The 20,212-nt window shown below is 36.1% G+C and overlaps 1 long non-coding RNA gene across 1 annotated transcript; it reads right to left on the bottom strand.

The window, feature by feature from the left end:
• Nucleotides 1-5: 5 nt before the first annotated feature.
• Nucleotides 6-15,287, bottom strand: LOC149043748 (uncharacterized). The gene is made up of 5 exons (XR_016187985.1): nucleotides 15,148-15,287; nucleotides 14,896-14,961; nucleotides 13,455-13,525; nucleotides 10,236-10,297; nucleotides 6-2,429 (listed from the first exon to the last, which is right to left on the bottom strand). It is a non-coding gene; the product is annotated as an uncharacterized LOC149043748 (long non-coding RNA).
• Nucleotides 15,288-20,212: the final 4,925 nt, after the last annotated feature.

Below are 20,212 nucleotides of genomic sequence, written 5' to 3'. Positions count from 1 at the left end.
AAAATTGTGTCAACTGGCAAAAATGTCTAACAACAAAATCCACCTGTTGCAGTTACCACTACAATAAGGGCAAAGAAACCCAACAAACAACCTTGTTCTACATGCAGTATCAAAAGAAAGGGGATGCAACCTCCATCTGCAACTGAAACTGCAATGAAAAAAGCAGCTAAATGTGATCACAAGCATGCAACAGACCAGCACAAGCATCATCCAATCGCCATGCACTCTCATGAGACCAGTAGGAATATAATTTTTAACAATGGAGCTTAATTCTGCTAAGAGGTTTTCCAGTGGTTTTGGTAAACATTATTTTACCAGAAGAAAAATATTTTTATGCCCTGTCATGTACATGCGACAAAGAAGAAAATCAGAATCCCCATGAGAAGTTGAATTTTAGACCTTCAGCCAATTCCACCCTCCGCTAAGCCAGGACCAGCAACTATAGATCTATGGTGAGCAAGGCCATTATAATTACTAGGTTCATATCTAGCACCCCTACCACAAACTGCTGGCAGGTTGTCAACCACTGACATTTATTATTCTGTCAACCCAAATAACCAACTCTGTGACTACACCTTTTCCATATTCCTGGGTAAGAGAGGAGAACTCAAACTGAACTAGTAAATTTTCTCACCAACAACCTTCAGTTGTAAATTATCCACCCAAAGGATTAATTCGGCATGAGTGACACTTATTTTTACCTCTCCAATTGGTGTTCCAGTGCATTAATCCTTACACGAACAAAGCCCCAGACATCAAAATAAACTGCAGTCTTGGTATACACCACCACTTTCAAACAATTACAAAGTCCGACAGTAAAAAGAAGCTCTGGCCACTATTATAAAGATAAGTGCAGCATTACTATCCATTTGTCACCAGTGCCATAGCCATATTTTCTAGCTGCCCCTGATCCATAATTGTTTACAGCAAAACAAACATCTAAACACAGCTAGCACCTGGGGTTGCAGTGCTTGGAAGTTCAAATCTCTCATCACCTAGCACCTTAAATAATCAACCAGACAATCTTGGGCATATGTTTTCCAAGATCCTTTTACAAAGAAAGATATAAATCAATACAATTGCATGATCAGACTGAGTATACGCATCCTTCAATTGGCCACCCCTAGAATGACCATAGAAATTTCAAAATAACAGTTGTTATAGCAACATTGCTGAGGCATCATCCATCACCACTCCCACATGGACAAACTATTGATAACAATGTTGAAACAACAATGTAGTGGGTGATAAACTAGAATGATCATCATCCACAAGCACCATGCAACACACGTACTTGGGGATTTTAAATACGTCATGTACTGCCCTATAAGTGGGTGACCAACAATTGCATAATTGATAAAAACCAGTGCGCAATCTCCTTTAACATAATGCTTACAAGTGTTATCAGATCAACCACAAGTGAAAAATCTCTCAGCATAACATCAGGTTTCCCTAACACTTCACCAAAACACTAAACACCATACAAATCCGCGGAACACAGCCCACAAGTCAGTTATACCTGAGAGAAAAAACTCGCTGCTAGCTGCCCTGAGACAACTACTTCAATTGATAAAACTGAGAAGCTCCATACATGCAGTATCACCTGGACTCACATGCAAGAATGGTCAATATATACACTCACATGAAACTTCTCTTAGCCACTGCAGCCCTACAATGATGACAGCAAGCAGACAAACACTTAAATAACTGCAGAGCTTCCAAAGAATATCACACACCTCCACTCTCAAAAGTAGATCATCTATGTAATGAGCATCACAATAACTTCATTTTGGTAGATTGATCAAAACCAGTAAAATCAGTGCACATTTTACTGTTTGATCATCATACAACACCTGCAGTTCCATGAACAGACCCAAAATTGTACCAATGCCATTACCATTATTATATTAATATAACTATTTCTGGTATTTCCACAAGTTTGTAGCCAAATATAATCACAACATAATTAAATAGGTATAATATCATGCTTGCATAGTTCTTGATATAACATAAATACCAGGCAAAATAATAAATACTCTCATAGATATGAGTGAAATAAGAGCATGCAGAATTTTAAACAAATGCAAACAGGACACAATTATTCCCAGCAAATAAATTATTAATCTTTTAACTCTCACACCAAATTTGTGATCCTCCTAAGACTCCCAACCACACAATCCTTATAATGTTACTTCAGAGAATTTAGTATTGGATCAACTAATCATCCCCAAATTTATAGATTTCATTATTCTCATCACTTATCTGGTTGATATTGTGTTGATATTGTAAGGAGAAAGGGTTATTTACAGATTGGCAAAATGAAGGCAAGTTTTAAAAATGGGAGAAAAAAAGAGCAGCAAGCCCTCCTACCTTGTATAGAGTTTCCTGGGTTAAAAAAAACCCTTGAATCAGAGATAACTTCAGAAAGTCTGAAAAGGGAAGCAGTAGAACAACAGTTACTATATATAAGTTATGAAAGAAAATGGCAGTCATAAATAAGGGCACTGACAGGTGCCCCTAGGTTATAAGTGATATTAATGGCAACATCACATAATTATCAATATAATTTCGTATTATCAACTGAGTTCATAATGTAAATTTGCCATAGTGACGAGTTTCAAAGGTGACAATTCGTTTGCTAGGCCAGTCGCTCTGATGAAGGGTGAACACTTCAAACGTCACCTTTTTAAAACCCTATTAGCCCAGTTAATCCTGGTATACTCTTCCACTCAGGCAGCACTACATTTTCTTTAGAAACTTACCCCCCTTTATTCATTTAATAATCAAAAGTCAACCAGAATTAAAAAAAAAAAACAACAACAACAACAAAAACCACCATGATCCACAAGGACTGACCAAAGGTGATAACTCTCACACAACATGCCAACACAACATTCCAACACAACATGCTTAGCATGTCCAATATGCGCATATATTATTTTTAAACTATGAAGGACTCACTATGTTTTGTTTCGGTCAAGTTAGCCCGCTTGGTCTTTGTTTTGGTTTTAAAAGTGTGATCAATGTCACGCTTAGTGTGTAAGCTAACAAAGGATAACACACCTAAATAACAACAATTAAAGAAAAATGAAATGTTATTAGATATTTCTTTCATTCAACCATATCTTTTCCTTTTGAACTCAATAGCACTCATTATTGCGATGGGTAAGTGTAAATACTGGTAGATAACTGGGTGTGAGAAATGAATTTTAATGCTGTATAGTTCCCAAACATAAACATTGATGTATGCACAAAATTCATACAGTTACCAAGTTTTTTTTCTTTTATTGCTGAAGATAATTTGTGGTTTGATAACTCCAATATTAAAGTATTAATCAAAAGTTATACATTATCACGTTATCGAACAGAAGTTTCTTGCATGTCTGCTTATTCTGAGAATCATGAGTACAATTCCATGTTACAGACATTAAATTCAAAGACCAATTTTTTGGTAGCTAATTTCCTTAACAAACTTATTTTGCACAGTTTTCAATTCATAATTTGTACATGTACAAACATTCCTCACAGGGTACTTGACTTAAACATGACAGGTAAAATAAATTTTAAAACTGGTAAAGCAATCCTTTAATTTACATGCTGAATTTCAAGAATTCCAAGCAATTTTAAATGGTAATAAGTGGTACTACAGATGGTACATGTAAATGTTACCGGTTACTGCCTGAAAAGGAGAACACTGTAAGCTTAAGCCACACTTAGACTCAGACTTTTTGAAAATTTATACTCCTGATGTCAGCGTGGTGTTGATACTGCTAATGTACAGTTGCTGTTATGGTTATTGTTATTAGTGTTTAGTCATAAGCACTAAAAACTTGGATGTGATAAATTTGAACAAAATTGTTATGCATGTAGCTTCATTTCTCCCAAAAGAATTACCATAAGTCAACCTTCAGTTGAAGCACTCTAAAAACCAAGCTGTACTCAGTAATTAGACGAGCAGTATATCAGAAGGACCACCAGAATTTCAGCAACATTTTCTAAGAGTATTTCCACTTGTTTGTAGCCAAACATATAATCACAACCATTAATCACAATATAATTCAATACATTAGGTAATTAATATAATGCATAGTTCTTGACATTACATTACCAGGCAAAATAATTAATACTCTCATAGATATGAGTGAAATGAGAGCATGCAGATTAATTTTAAACATATGGAAACAGACCAAGAGCTCAAGAAGAGCTCCCCAAAAAACCTGTCGGCCGACAGACGGCCGACAGACGGCCGACAGATTTTGCCTGAAATATAGGCTACCTGTCGGCCGACAGTCGGCCGACAGTCGGCCGACAGTTGGCCGACTGTTGATAATGTGTCGGTAACCTGTCGGTAGCTTGTCGATAGCTTGTCCGTGAAACGTTAACACAAACCTTAATGTTTTCTCTCGGTTTTCGCTTGATACAACATCCAACATGTGTAATATGTTGACAATTGACTTTCAAAATTTGGTGGCTCCTAAAGGAGCCGTTTTGTGAGTGGTGAAATATACAAGATACTTCACTCGTAGAATCGTGATTTTAGCGGCGCGCGCCTAAATCAATTATCGCATCACGCATCCAAGTCTAATTATCGAATTGTTACGTATAGTATTTTATTACTTAACATAACGAGTAAAAAGATTCACAGTTGTATCATTTATTAAACTTGAAATTGGAAATAGCAATTCATCCCAAACCTGCAAGATAGATTACGATGCTAGCAACAAATACATACATACATACATACTTAACATACCAAGTGATATATCCTATACGCATCTGATAACATTTTGGAAGAAACGTTTCTTTACATACTACCAACTTTGCCGTCGATCGGTAAGTAGGTGAAGTCTGTCGAGTCATACATCACCATTACGGATTGTTATGTCACGTTAACTGTTCGTTTTTAACACAATTTTTTTCTTTTTTCTTAACCTGTCGGTAGACTGTCGGCCGACTGTCGGTCGACTGTCGGCCGACAGTCGGCCGACAGACGGCCGACAGGTTTTTTGGGGAGCTCTTCTTCACAATTACCCGCCGACGGACCAACTCGCCGACGCCAACTCGCCGACGCCAACTCGCCGACGTTTTAAAATCGAGTAGAGACGTAGGCGAGTTGGTCCTCAATCCAATACAACTTATTAGAAGTTAAACATACAGAAAAGTAAACGATATTTAGTAAAAAAACACTGGTGAACATTGGTGAACATCAGACAGAAGCTTAAACATTGGTGAACATAGGTGAACATCACCAATGACTATAACAGCTTAAGACGCGAACGAGTTATTGTGCGACAACAACGCCGTTAAGACTCATCATGTCAATCGCTCAGATTTTTTAAAGAAAACTTGGCTCTCTAGACAAGATCTTTAGTAAAAAGCAATTCTTTCTATTTGCAACAAAGTTCATAAGGATCTCAAGGCGAATAAAGCGAAGTAAACATCACCAATGACTCTAACTGGGTTCAAGAAAATAATCCTTGAATTAGGGATAATGTCAGAAAGTCTGAAAAGTGAAGCAGCAGAACAACAGTTACTATAATAATTTATATCAGTTATGAAAGAAAATGACAGTCACAAATAAGGGCACTAACAGGTGGCCCAAGGTTATAAGTGGTACCAACCACAACATTATCTAATTGTATCGAAGTAATTTCACATTATCAGCTGAGTTAATTGATAGTGTAAATTTGCTACTATGATTATTATTTGAAACTGCTCGCTCAGACAGCTACAAAGCTCTTGCTAATTAAAACAAAGGCTAGCAAAGTAAGCAGCCCTTCTTTTCGTTTCCACACCACTCCTTTCAGTAGCCACGCCAAATTTAATCTAATCGCCTAATCGCTCTGACGAAGGGCTAACGCTCGAAACGTCAGCTTTTTTACTCTTTACGGTGGCTAATTTACGTTTTCAACCCAGTTGTTAACACTAAATCACCTTCTATACTCTCCCACCGACGCAGCACCACAGTTTCTTTAGAAACTTACCCCTTCATAAATTTGCTACTATGACGAGTTTAAAAGCTGACAATTTGTTTGTCAGCCCAATTGCTCTGACAAAGGCCTTACACTCAAAATGTCATCTTTTTAAACCCTATCAACTCAATTGATAATACTAAATTATCCTGGTATACTCTCCCACTGAGGCAGCACCACAGTTTCTTTAGAAACTTACCCCCTTTATTCATTTATAATTATCACAATTCAACTGGAATTTAAAAAAAAACAATAACAACAAAAAAAACCACCATGATTCACAAAGGCTGACCAAATGTGACCCTCTACATGATTTTAGGAACGAAGGTGATAACACACACTAAACACACCAACACATCGTGCAGAATGCCCATTGTTCTCATGACATTTACTAACAGTAGTGAAAAATATATAGATCTGTAATATTAGCGGCGAACTGCACTCTGGAGAGCTTTGATTGGTCATACATTACATAGGCTTTCCTCCTCAGGGAATATCACACTAGCTCATTAACTGTTCTGGCAGAGCTAAGAAACAACAGCTTAATAGAAAGTTATTGTTTATGCTATTGTTAGAAAAAATCACCTCCTCATGCTTGTGTTATAAGCTGGATGAGCATTCAATTTTGAAACCTTTCATTACATATTCATCTCTTTCTACAACTTACTCAATAACACTTCGGTTCTATCATTAATCATATATAGGATTCTATTTTCATTGGTAAAATCCGCCTGCACAATTTTTGTATGATCATAAGTACATAATAAAGTCCTAAAAGTCACTTTGACACCCGTTTCATTTGAAACAAAATGTGCCATCATGATTCCGAGAATCATGAGGGCAATTCCATGTTACAGACATTACATTCAGAGACCAATTTTTTGGAAACTAATTTCCTTTACAAACTTATTTTGCACAGTTTTCAATGTATAATTTCTACAAACATTATTCCTCACAGGGTACATGACCATCAGCAGAAAAAGAAACTTTCCTTTCTTTCACAAAGGCTTCCAAAATTTTTGTGTTAAACTCTGTTATGAACATTACAAAAAAATCAACCTACATTTTTTTGTGTTCACTTGACACTTTTTTTACCTGTGAATTGACTACTCAGACAATAATTATTTTAAAATAATAGGAACAAAGCTGCTTCACAGTTTTTTTAAAATCTAATTGTACATGTATCCCTTACTCTGTAGTTAGATTTGAGCTTGAGCTAAAAACTTCCTGTTGTGGACATTACACAATTTTTGTTACAGACATTACACTGTGGAACTTCTTTTTTACACTGGTAAGAATAAGGAATAGTTTGGTTTATCTAGGAGCTTTTAATAATTGGCTTTGTCAGAACTGATAAATTTATCTTAATCAGGCCCAATTACAAGTTAACCCTTTAACTCCCAGAGGTGATTAATGTAAAACTTCTCCCTACAAATCCATACATTATTCAGGAAACAGGTGATGAGAATATTCAAACTTATCAGATAGAAGCTGCTATCTTCATCTAGCACCAAGTTCTCATAACTAATTTACAAGGAAATGTGTAGCAGCTAGAGGGGAGAATTAACAATTAGATCTTGGGAGTTAAAGGTTAATTCTCTTTTCTAGTTGTGCTGATAACCAAAGCATTAATATCACACTTGGGTGTACATGTAACTGTGGTATAGGTGGAGTATCCCATATGGAGCATGCTCCTTACAATTCCATTTTATTGAGCATGCTCTAACTAGTGTTTCTGCTGTCTTTTGGTTCTTGCTTTCTGAGATGCAGTACAGGTTTCTAGTGTGACAACAAGTTTTACATTGGAAGAGCCCTTAGGGTTAACTTCACACATTTACAAGCACCTACAATCATCAAAGGCCTGTCTCGACTCTTGTGGTACAGAATGTTTCACCATTTTAGATTCTGCCGCTTCGAAATACGAAATTAAGATCAAAGAGGCATTGCATATTAAGTGGGACAAACCCATCCTTAATCAGCAATTGAAGCATCTAGAGCTGTCTCTTTCCTTTTGATTCTGTTATCATAATAATTTTTCTTATGATTATCATTATTTTTCTTTTCTCCTTCTTTCCCCATCTTTCCCCATCTAGCACGTGCTTTGTCACGTTTTTTCGTATTTAATATTCAAATCGTACGTAAACAATACGTAATTTGTAACGTAATTTCATATAAATTCAAATGTACAACCGTTAAAATCGCATTTACAACTGAAGATGACATAAGAATGTCGAAACATGTCTTGCAAACTAAAAGTTGTGGTCTCTTTATTAAGAATTATTGCCACTCTGCTGTCTTTACGTCCCTTAGGGTTACTGATAATGAGGTTGAAATCAAATTTCTTCACCAAGTTCTGAAAACATTTAACTGGCCTCTAAGGAGCAATATTGATATTGTCCACAAGAGAAGAGTCTACTGAGGCTCCAAAGAGCTGAAAGGCACTGGACCTTTCAATATTCCAGGTCTTTCATATATTAAGAGGATTTTTAAATATCTTTGAAAATAAAATGTTTGCAAATAAATAATCAAATTAACTGCAGATTACGATAGTTAAACACTGCTTTAATAACTAAACTTAGATTGTTCTGATCTTTTTGTAAGAGTACTATTCATTGACTCTTAGTAAGCCAGTTGCACTTGCTCTCATTTACAAAGTACATCCATTTTGTAAAAAATCCTATCTGCAAGTTCTTCTATGTGTTGAGTTCTGTTAGTTTTGTTGTTCTGGTGAGACTTAAGGAATACAATTGTGTCTTACTGAAATCATTTTAAACCTTTCAGCGTGCCAGCTATTTTCATTCACTTTTCATTGGACAAAAATAAACAGCCTTTCTTGGCCATTTCCCGCAAAGTCATCTTTCAGATTACTATTTTTTAAACAATTTAGGGTCTCCTAATCCACAATATTTTGGATTGTTTACATGATCTTCGTGATTCGTCCAGCATTGGGTTAGATTTTGTGCTTCGACATGCTACAAACATCATCAAAAGTAAACTAGCTCTCCACATGAAAAAAATAATTTATGCAAAAATCCATGATTGGGCTAGATATAAAATAATTTATTTTAAATTTTACTATTGAGGTGCAGTTGTAAAAAAGAATAGGTCATGATGGTTTTGGTTATTTTTATCATCCTGTAAAAATTGCTCTTGCCATCCGGTGAAATATACTTTTACACAAATGTTTTGGCCGTCAATGGCTTTATGTAATGGCAATTTATGAATATCTTGAATGTGTTGGATTGTTTACGCGATCTTCATGATTCATCCAGCATTGGGTTAGATTTTTTGCTTTGACATGCTACAATCATCATCAGAAGTAACCTCTCCACACGAAAAAAATAATTTACACAAAATCAACATGGTAGCTGCTAATTGCCAAAGGGTACCTTGAAGGACTTAAGTTAGGTTTAACTTGGCAAAACCTATGATAGACAGTTTGCAAGAATGTGCTAATTTCCCAAGACATGCAAGTGTGGGGTGATTATGTACTTTGTCAAGGATGGAACCAGATTTCTGCACAAGATCTTCCATATTCCTGTTTTAGGAGGGGAGCTTAACTTTGATTTTATATACATTTATAAGTCTTAATCAGTGACCAAATTACCACCCAACACAGGAACCAAAGCGATGACTCAATCAGCATAAAATCGAGTCTCTCAAATGTTAATATTCATAAGTCAACATATAGTTAAAGCACTCCACAAACCTAGCTGTACACAGTAATTCAACCAGCAGTATATATTAAAAGGACCACCAGAATTTCAGCAACATTTTCTAAGAGTATTTCCACATGTTTGTAGCCAAACATAATCACAACCATCGATCACAACATAATTAAATAGGTATGCATAGTTCTTGACATAACATTACCAGAAAAAATAATTGATACTACATGGATATGAGTGAAATAAGAGCATGCAGAATTCTAAACTTATGCAAACAGGACAAAATTATTCCCTGCAAGTAAATTATTAAGTAAACCCTTTTACTCTCACATCAAATTTGTAATTCTCCTTACTCCAAACCATACAATTCTTCTAAGGTTAGTTCAGAGAATTTACAGTAATATTGGATCAACTAATCATCCCCAAATTTATACATTTCTTTACTCAGTCATCACTTCTCTGGTTGATATTGTGTTGATATTGTAAGGAGAAATTCTGTCTTAGTCACTCACGACAATTAAAGGGTTAATACAGATTGACAAAATGAAGACAAGTTTCAAAAATTAGAGAAAAAAAGAGCAGAAAGTCTTCCTACCTTGTATAGAGTTTCCTGGGTTCAAGAAAATAACCCTTGAATCAGGGATAAATTTAGAAAGTCTGAAAAGACAAGCAGCAGAACAACAGTTACTATATATCAGTTATGAAAGACAATGACAGTCACAAATAAATGCACTAACAGGTGCCCCAAGGTTATAAGTGGTATTAACGGCAACATTATATAATTGTATCAAAGTACTTTCTTATTGTCAGCCGAGTTGATAAATAAATGTAAATTTGCCTCTGCGATGAGGTTAAAAGCTGACAATTTGTTTGCTCTGACAAAGGGCTAACACTCAAAATGTCATCTTTTTAAACCTTATCAACTCAACTGATAATACTAAATTATCCTGGTATACTCTCCCACCAAGGCAGCAACCACAGTTTCCTTAGAAACTTAAACCCCCTTTATTCATTTATAATTATCAAAAGTCAACTAGAATTTAAAAAAAACAACAAACAACAACAACAACAAAAACAACAACAAAAACAACAACAAAAACAACAACAAAAACCACCAATTTGATTCACAAAGGCTGACCAAATGTGACCCTCCATATGATTTCAGGGACAAAGATGAGAAAACATACAACACATCAACACACCGTGCAGATTGCATAACTTTAAAATCCAGTATTGTATTCCTTATTCTGTAGTTAGATTTTGTGTTTGAGGTAAAAACTTCCTGTTATGGACATTATACAATTTTTGTTACGGACATTACGCTGTGGAACTTTTTCTTACACTGGTAAGAATAAGGGAATATTTTTATTTATTTAATATGAACTTTTGATAATTGACTTTGTCAGAACTGATAAATTTATCTTAATCAGGTCCAATTACAAGTGAATTCTCTTTTTTGGTTCAGCTGATAATCATAACATCAATACTAAACTTAGGTGTACATGTAATGGTGGTATCTGGAGTATTCCATAAAGAGCATGCTCCTTACGATTCAGTTTTAATGAGCATGCTCTAACTAGTGTTTCTGCTGTCTTTTGGTTCTTGCTTTCTGGTGCAGATTTCTAGTGTGACACCGAGTTTTACATTGGAAGAGCCCTTAGGGTTACTGATAATGAGGTTGAAATCAAATTTCTTCACCAAGTTGTCAAAACATTTAACTGGCCTGTGAGAAGCAATATTGATATTGTCCACAAGAGAAGAGTCTTCTATGACTCCAAAGAGCTTAAAGGCACTGGATGTTTCCATGTTCCAAGTCTTTCATATATCAAGAGGCTTTTTAAATATCTTCAAAAAGAAAATGTTTTCAAATAAATAATCAAACTAGCTGCAGATTGCAGTAGTTTAACACTGCTTTAATTACTAAACTTGGATTGTTCTGAACTTTTTGTAAGAGTACTATTCATTGACTGTTAATAAGCCAGTTGATACTATTTTGGAAAGTTACAATGCACTGAGCTGTATGAATTGACAACTTTCTCTATAGTATTATCAGTGCAGTGGCCTTTGAAAGTTGAATTATTGCTTGTTTTAAGCTACATTTCTGAAACATTGCATGTTATATTTTAATTTGTTATCTTCAGATATTATAAAAGAAGGTGCTAACTCTAAATATACATGTATGTCTCAGAAAACTTAATTCACACTTGGACTCACACTTTTTGAAAATTTATACTCCTCATGTCAGCGTGGTGTAACTTCTCCTAATCCATGTACAGTTGTTGTTATGGTTATTATTAATGGTGTTTAGTTAAAAGCACTGAAAACTTGGATGTGACAAATTTGAACAAAATTGGTATGCATGTAGCATTTATTTCTCCCAAAAGAATTACCATAATTAAAGTCATGCAGTCATAATGTCCATAACATATATAATATGTCTGTAATGTGATGTCTGTAATGTATGATGTCTTTAATATGATGTCCATTACATGAAGTGGGCTTTATGTTTTCATGTGTTTTCCAGGATTTCGATAATTTACAACACTCAAGTTTAGGCCCCTAGAAAGTAAAAAAGGAGCCAGGCTGACAAAAAAAAGTGGTTTATAATTTCAGAGAAAACAAAAAAAGAGGACTGGTTTTATTATGGACATTATGTAATATCCATAACAAAATAATGTTACTTGCTCTCATTTACACGTACAAAGTACTACCATTTTAGAAAAAATCTTATCCTCAAGTTCTTCCTTGTGTTGAGTTCTGTTAGCTTTGTTCCTCTGGTGAGATTTAATGAATACATGTGTCTTACTTAAATCATTTTAAACCTTTCAGCATGCGCCAGCCATTTTCACACACTTTTCATTGGACAAAAATAAACAGCCTCTATTAGCCATTTGCCACTAAGTCAACTTTCAGATTACTATTTTTTAAACAATTAAGGGTCTCCTTAATCTAAAAATCTATGATTGGGCTAGATATGAAATATTTTAAATTTCATCATTTAAGCAGTTGTAAAATGGTATTTTTACCATCCCCTAAAAATCCCTCTGGTCATCCAATGAAATATACTTTTACACAAACATTTTGGCTGTATATAACTGTGATTTATGAATATCTTGAACATATTGGATTGTTTACATGTAATTGTCACAATTCGTCCAGCACTGAGTTAGATTTTGTGCTTCAATATGCTACAAACATCATCAAAAGTAACCTCCACATGAGAAAAAGTAATTTAAGTGTCTGCTTTAAATCCTAATGCAACTCATTCACAGCCAAATGTTCCACCTTTGATTTTTGCTAATCAATAAGTTAATAATTATACACATGGATGTTTTCAAGTAGAAGCCTGTTGTGAGCTTAAGCTTGCTATCACCTTTCTCCCAAAAATTATATGGATGGTCACAAATACAGAACCTTGCATAAGAGCAAGCAGTTGCATCCTATACTGCTCATTACACCTATAACAACCAAAGCAACTTTCTAATCATTAGATGCATTTCAGCTGCAAAGTCCAATATAATAGGACATGATGTCAAACACTATTGAAGGATGACAACATTCAATTTATACTCCTGAGCATAAATTCAAAGGATCGAACCACTGGTTAAAGATTGATGCAAATTTAATAAGTGGCCTATCTTGCTACTTTAACATTATGTTTCATATTCAAAGCAAACTGATATTCAAGAAAAAAAGAGAATAGCCCATAATAACATAAACATTTTTCATTCCCATGAGAATAAGACACAAAAAATCCTTACATATATGTCTTATATTAAAGAGGGAAAAATGGAAAAAAAACATATATACCTACTCTGTTAAGATTTCCTGCCTTCAAAAAATCACAATATGAGCAGTCAGAAAATGATGGACATGCAATAATTTCTGAAAAAGAAAAACATAAAATAAATATTAATCAAATGTGAGAGATATTGACAGTCACAAAAATTCCATTTAAGGTGCTATATTTATTCCTTTAACTCCCACGAGTGACCAACACCAAATTTCTCCTTACAATCAACCAAATAAATGACAAGAATTAAGAAAAATTTCAATTCAGGGATAATTAGTTGATCCAATACTAAATCCTCTGAACTAACATTATAAGAATTGTTTAACTGACAGTAAGGAGAATTACAAATTGGATCTGGGAGTTAAAGGGTTAAGGCAGTAATTGTTGCTATAGAACAATAAAATGAACTGAAGAAAGCTTTCGGACAATCTGAAAGACATAGATGACATAAGGCTGTTTCACTCGATCATGCTCAAAAGAGGTTGTTGGAAAATAATTGAACTCAAGAGGAATCCTATAATGGTAAAACCTTCAGATATTTCAATTCATGGATACTGCATGTGTTTGCTATTTTTAAAACACAGCAGGTTGAACTGGGAACTGAGAATAATATATAAATATAATAGATAATATGTAAATATTTCATTCAACAAATTGCCAAGGAAAACTTCAATAGTTTTTGGGAAACTTAGCTTTGAATTGACTGTTGCATAATTTAACATCTGCAGACTATTCAGTGGTTCCTGTTACTGGTAAAGTAAAGCTATATGCTAAGGCACAAAGAAAGATTGCTTTGGGATTAGAGTTCAAATGCTCAATAGCCTCTTCAGTGCACACTGAACCTCATTTGCCATTTTCTTTCCATCCCTACCTACTCAATGGTTATTTGTTGTGGAAATCTTCCCTATCTTTTGGGTTTTCTGTATAAGAAAACCTCTCTGTTAATATTATGTTTTAGCACTATTAGATTTATCAGCTTACATGCATCAAATAAGAGTCAAATTTTGTGGAAAATAAGTTAATCATATAAAGACTGCATGATTTGTCCCAAACATTACTTGTGGTCAAATGTCCTATGATTTATCAGATTGAATTGAAAGGCACAATAACTTTGTTGAAAAAATATCATCGATAAATTATGCCTAACTCGAGTTCTCGGAAAACATGTCATTGAATTAGAGACGGTGAGTCATTCTCTAGCACTGGAAAACGAACTGTGAGTAAAGGCTTTCGTTTTCAGTTTCCTGTCGCCTTCGAAGATAGCAACTTCCGCCTAGACTGACACGTATGGCGTGTTCCAATCTTCACTAAAACACTTCCCTGTCCCTTTAATCTAGATCAGAAACGACTGCTGGAAGTAAAACAGCTGGTCTGAGTACAAAACAGACCCTTACTAAAGTATGAAATTCAAATAAAGTGACCTTTTAGTGCGCATCAATTCATAACTCGTGAATCTACTTACCTCTGAGAATGGTGATTTAAATGAAATAATTACACCCGGGGAACGTGAAGAGGCTACGCTTTCGTCCTGAAAAGAGAAAAAAATTAGCTTATGTATCAAGTTTATCTTCACCATACGCTTATTTCCAAAGGCTTGTGTTAAAACTTTCGTAATCATACGCATTTACGCGAGTGATATACCGTAAGTCAACAACGGGTAATTGAAGTTTAAGTTAAAGTTACGGAGTGAATAAGTTGACTATGTTGTCTGTACCTGCTCTTTCTTCGGGTCAACTCTTCTCACGCACAGCAATGTGAGTTTAAACCGATTCGTTTCCTTGTTTCCTGATCTTCCGTCGAGAGAACGAAGAAAGTCATAAAAGGTAGGTATTCTAAAAGACTCAGAGAGGGGGGTTGTTCATTTATTCTCAAATGAAATATAACACCTAAAATCGAGTAACACCGTGACTATCACGCAATGAAACTTACTTTGCAATGCGTTTCTCGGCCTCAGGAAGAAACATCGTTCAAAAAAATTACAACGGCATTCTTTTAAGGTTCACATGAATAACTAGCAACTTTTTTTTCTCCTAAAGCTGGAGACGAGTTTTCGTCAGAGTTGCTTCCACACAACAACGCGTGATTCACTCTATACCACCTCTCATTACAGGTCACGCATCTTAACAAGACACTCACGGCAAATTTCAAGTACCATCTTATTGCCAAAACTACCGACGAGTGATGCGTTCGTCTTCTTATGTCTTCAAAATTTTTAAAGGCCGGAATCCGCCCCTCCCCCCCCCCCACCCCTTAAAAACATGGCCAGAAACTCTCACCTTCGACGCTCGTAGTTGCTACTTAATCCCAATCAAAACCTCCCTCCTTCTGATTACTAATCGTTGGAGTCTGATCAGGAAAGCTATACTGTAAACTAAGCCTTTGAGTCTGTTCCTTTGACGTCTCCATCATCGACCCGTCCAAAGACTGGCTAGGCGAGAAGGACTGACCTAGATGGACCTGATCAGAATATTGTACGCAATCAACACATGGACAGAGAGTCGCTAGTCGGATGGTCCTGCGGGAATTAAAGAAAGGAAGTTTGCGACTGATTTTAAATTACAGGATAAATGCTCTCAAATATATTTTTAAGCTGACGCCTACAAAGGAAAAGCATAAAATTTTCGCAATAAATACTTAATTCATAAAGCTCTACTAAAACATTATTGACCTTGTTCCTATAACTTGCAAGTTATCTGTGCAATCTCAAATAGTGAATATAAAATCTGAATTAAACCCTAAGTCAAACATTCAGAAAGACTAGCTTCATGTTCATGCTCATTATTTATCGCCTATGGGGGGCAGGAGGATTTTGGTTGTGTCACGACTTAATTTACCTACTTCCCCCATAATATACTTATGATTCCTCATTGACAGTCAATTGGCGGTTAGTCTTCTATAGTCCCCCTTAAAACTCTATTGGCGACAACTGATCAGCCTCCGTTCATTGCAAACCGTGTAAACCCCATCCCCCATCCCCCTCCCCCCTCAAAAAAAAAAAAAAAGAAAAAAAAGAAAAAAGGAAGATGAATTGTCCCTCCCCTGGTGATAAATAAAGTGCCTGGTCTCTAAAACTCTTCACATAACTCAATTTTGTTAGTCTGAAAATATTTACTCGTGCTTATTTATTCCAAATTGAACTCGAAATCATGTGATTACCTCTACAAATTCAAATTGGTTAGCGTCTAGTTGACTTTGATTGCCTCAGCAATAGATGTAGTTCCAGCATCACTAATACCATTGCTACACGAATTCAAATTGGTAAGCGTCTTGTTGACTTTGATTGCCTCGGTAATAGAGGTAGCACCGACACCACCAATGCCACTGTAATACAAATTCAAATTGGTCAGATTCAAACAAGTTCCAAAAGACTTCGCTAACCGTGAGTGAAAATCACTCTTTTGTCTTTTACATTCGTTAATGGCCTCCAGTACAACTTTTAAACCATTGCCTTCATTTTCGCTGACTTCATTCTTTAAACTCTTTACAAGAGCCACTACTTGTTCATCGCATTTCATGGCTAAAATTCCGCACGAAAACAAAAGTACCTCTTCAAGTCTAACAAAATGCCTTGGATAGGAAACTAGTTTGTCATGTCTAATTTCCTTGCTTTGAATCTGAGCACAAATGAAGGATGCTGCAAAGAATTCTTGAAAACGTTTATGCAAGAAATCCAAATTCACTCAACTCTTTTGCATGGTTTCCCAATTGAGTTTAACTCAAATCCAATTTGTCGTTAGGTAAACCATTCAACGCTACCAACCCGAGGCAATTCAATTGCGGTTTGTAAAGATCTGTCAGGTCTTCTTCCGTTTCTAATAGTCCCATCAATTTTTTGCTAAGGGGACAAATTGTCCCCCAGTGATCAAATCCTAGCTCAAACCCCGCCCTTCTTTTTTCTATTTCTTCTCAAGACACGTTCTACCATATCCAAGTGCGGTTGAGCTAAATCGTGTCTTTCCTTAAAGCACTTGGTGACAAATCCTCTCACATGGTTTTCAGTAAATCCTTCGATCTAAAGCAGCGTGTCACAGCATTTCCTCACCTCTTTTCCAGCTTCGTGTCTTGCTGTTGCAACCATGTGGCATCTGGGAAGTACTCTTCCTTCAATTAATTCAGAAAAAATCGACAATTTACTGGATGGTAACTCATCCAATCCATCTAGTATCAATAAAATGATATTGTTGTTTGACTTCTTCATCGATGTCACGGGGCAGAAGCTGCTCATCAATGGCTTCGCAAACATCAGAATGCATTTCTCGACACTTCAGCTACAATACTGCTTTGAATGCTGTGGAGCCGCAGCCCTGAGGTGCTTGCCTTTTGGGTGGCCCAGTCATAGGCGTACTTTTTAAAATAGGTGGTTTTTCCCATACCAGGTTCTCCTTCAATCAACACTGTTCTCGGTGCTGAACACTCTTCGTGCGGGTCTAGTATTGACGACATGTCAACAGATTCAATACGTTACTACTTTCTCCTCTCGTTTTCTTTCTTCTGACCACTTTGAGCCTTGTAAAAATATTTCCAAAAAAAAAACTGAAACTCTTCACACCATGGAAATGAGCCATCCCTCGCGAGTCTTGTACTGGCGAATTCCATCGATAAGCTCAGTTGGATAAAAAATACCTAGCAGTGGCAAAGTGAGTAAGAGATCTAATGAATGCAGTATTGCGAGTAACAATCACATATCAATAGTCATATACTCGCAATATGCAGGAAGTTTATCTCCATGGACATAGTTAATCGAGCTGGCTTGCCACAAGTCTACTGTATCTAGGCGTTAGAGTGTCCGAAGTACTGAACGGAAGGTGGTAGGTTTGAGTCTCAACTGAATAAAAGTCCTACGCGCTCACTAACCATCAATTGCTATTGAATTTCAAAATCATGATATTGCATTTCTAGTGTTCTTATTGGTTCTCTCAATTTCGGTTACCATCTGATATACAACCTTATATGGAAATTTTTTATCTAAGTGTCGCTCAGCAAAATCTACTTTTGGCTGGAAGCAATCACTTCTTTTAGTACAGTGGAAATCAACTATAGCAAATGCTAGTCAACGTCATGTGGGTAACAAAAAGTAAAAGTAAAAAATTTCAATGTAACCTCATTGAATGGTACTTATATTTGAAGTTTCACTTACAGCGTATGTACTAGCTTGATGTTAACACTCTATGGTCAAGAAAAGGTAAAACGTTGCCACAACAGAAAAAACGGCCAGTTACCTTCAAAATTTCACTAGGAATTAAAGAATTTGTGTTAAAATATCTACGCTCTAACAGGATCTTTCGATCTTTCATTAGAAACATTCACCTTCGACTGTGAGTCTGTTTGAGTAACCATAATACTGGTTTCTCCGTTCGTTACCACGCAGTAAAACATTTGAACATTAGGGTATGCATAACGATTTATTGATTAAACCGAATGTTTGTCTCAGTAGGGTTGTAACTCTTACCTCGTACACTCGGAGCGAGAAATTGAGGTCAGGATATTGCAACGAAAGCTATCCTCGATCACAAGCTTTGCTCCGTTCCAGTTAGGCAAAACACACAATCAAACTGTTCACAAAATTTTTCGCTTGCCGATAAGCTGGAACGTAAAGACACCTGAATGCTTGACTCATATTGTACGTCGTACCCTTTAACGTTTCTTGGATCGTATATTAATGTATTTTGTGTCCACTGTGTAAATTGCTTAACGTTGAATTTCCATTCAGCCTGGAACGTAAGTTAAGCGTTGCTTATGTGATTCAAGTTCTGCCGTTTTGACGATCAGATGTGACATTGACTTCTAGTGGCTTTAATTTGAAGAACGATTGAGAGTTAAAACGGACTAAGCATTACCAAAGAGTAAAAAATCTAAATCCTTAATTATTTCTGTAATCATTGGCTCCTGTTTCTGACTTGTTGGATACGAGATTGGTATAGCCAACCCATATCAGGTGCGCACTCATGGAACAACTGTTAAATATAGTGCACATATTATAATAAGTATATACAGTAATTGTACGAAAGACAAAAGTTCTTTGATTACGGCTTACGTCCATTTCTTAAGCAAGACCACTGAATTAAAAAAATGCAGGGACTTGGAGTCATTAGCCGGTTATAGGCGTTCAGTTAGTAAAACAGAACGAAATAAATGAACTGCACGATAGTAGAAACAAAGCAATACGCGACCCGACCCAAACCTGCCCCGTTTTTTTCAATCAACCGCTATCATCGCATCATTAACAATTAAGCTTTGTTTTACCCACTGAAGGCCTGGAACAGGCTGGGGGAGGTGGGGGGTGGAGGTGGGGGGAGGCGTCAAAGACGAACGGAAAGAAGTCTTCCTCTGGGTACACATATATAAATATATATATAAATATACATACATATATATCTAAAGTGTAAAATTTTGACTTTCGTAACTGGCAGTGCTCGATGCATAGGAGTAGATGTGCCTGCTGAGTTCGGTGGAGTTTCTGTGTTTAGCGTGGCGTAATGATGATGGGGCGTCACGAAAAGAAAGTTTGTGTTGCGTGTAACGTTGTTTAAAAGTTCCTTCAGTTAGTCCAATGTAATTCTCTCCGGTTGTGTTATTTTCTATTGTTACGTTGGCGTTGTAGACGACGCTTGAAGTGAGGCAGTTGTTTTTCAGAGGGCAGTCGTTTTTTTTCCTGCAGTTACATTTGTTTTCCGTGGAGGGTGTCGACGAATCTCCGACATTTCCTCAAGCAAAGAACTCTTTAACAAAGCCAAACCACACTAAGAAAGTGTACTTAAACAAAGTGGACACGACGAAGA

The sequence above is a fragment of the Pocillopora damicornis genome, chromosome 6, assembly GCF_964200805.1.
Source record: "Pocillopora damicornis chromosome 6, jaPocDami1.2, whole genome shotgun sequence".
Lineage (NCBI taxonomy): Eukaryota > Metazoa > Cnidaria > Anthozoa > Scleractinia > Pocilloporidae > Pocillopora > Pocillopora damicornis.
This window is presented reverse-complemented; position numbering and strand designations above follow the sequence as displayed.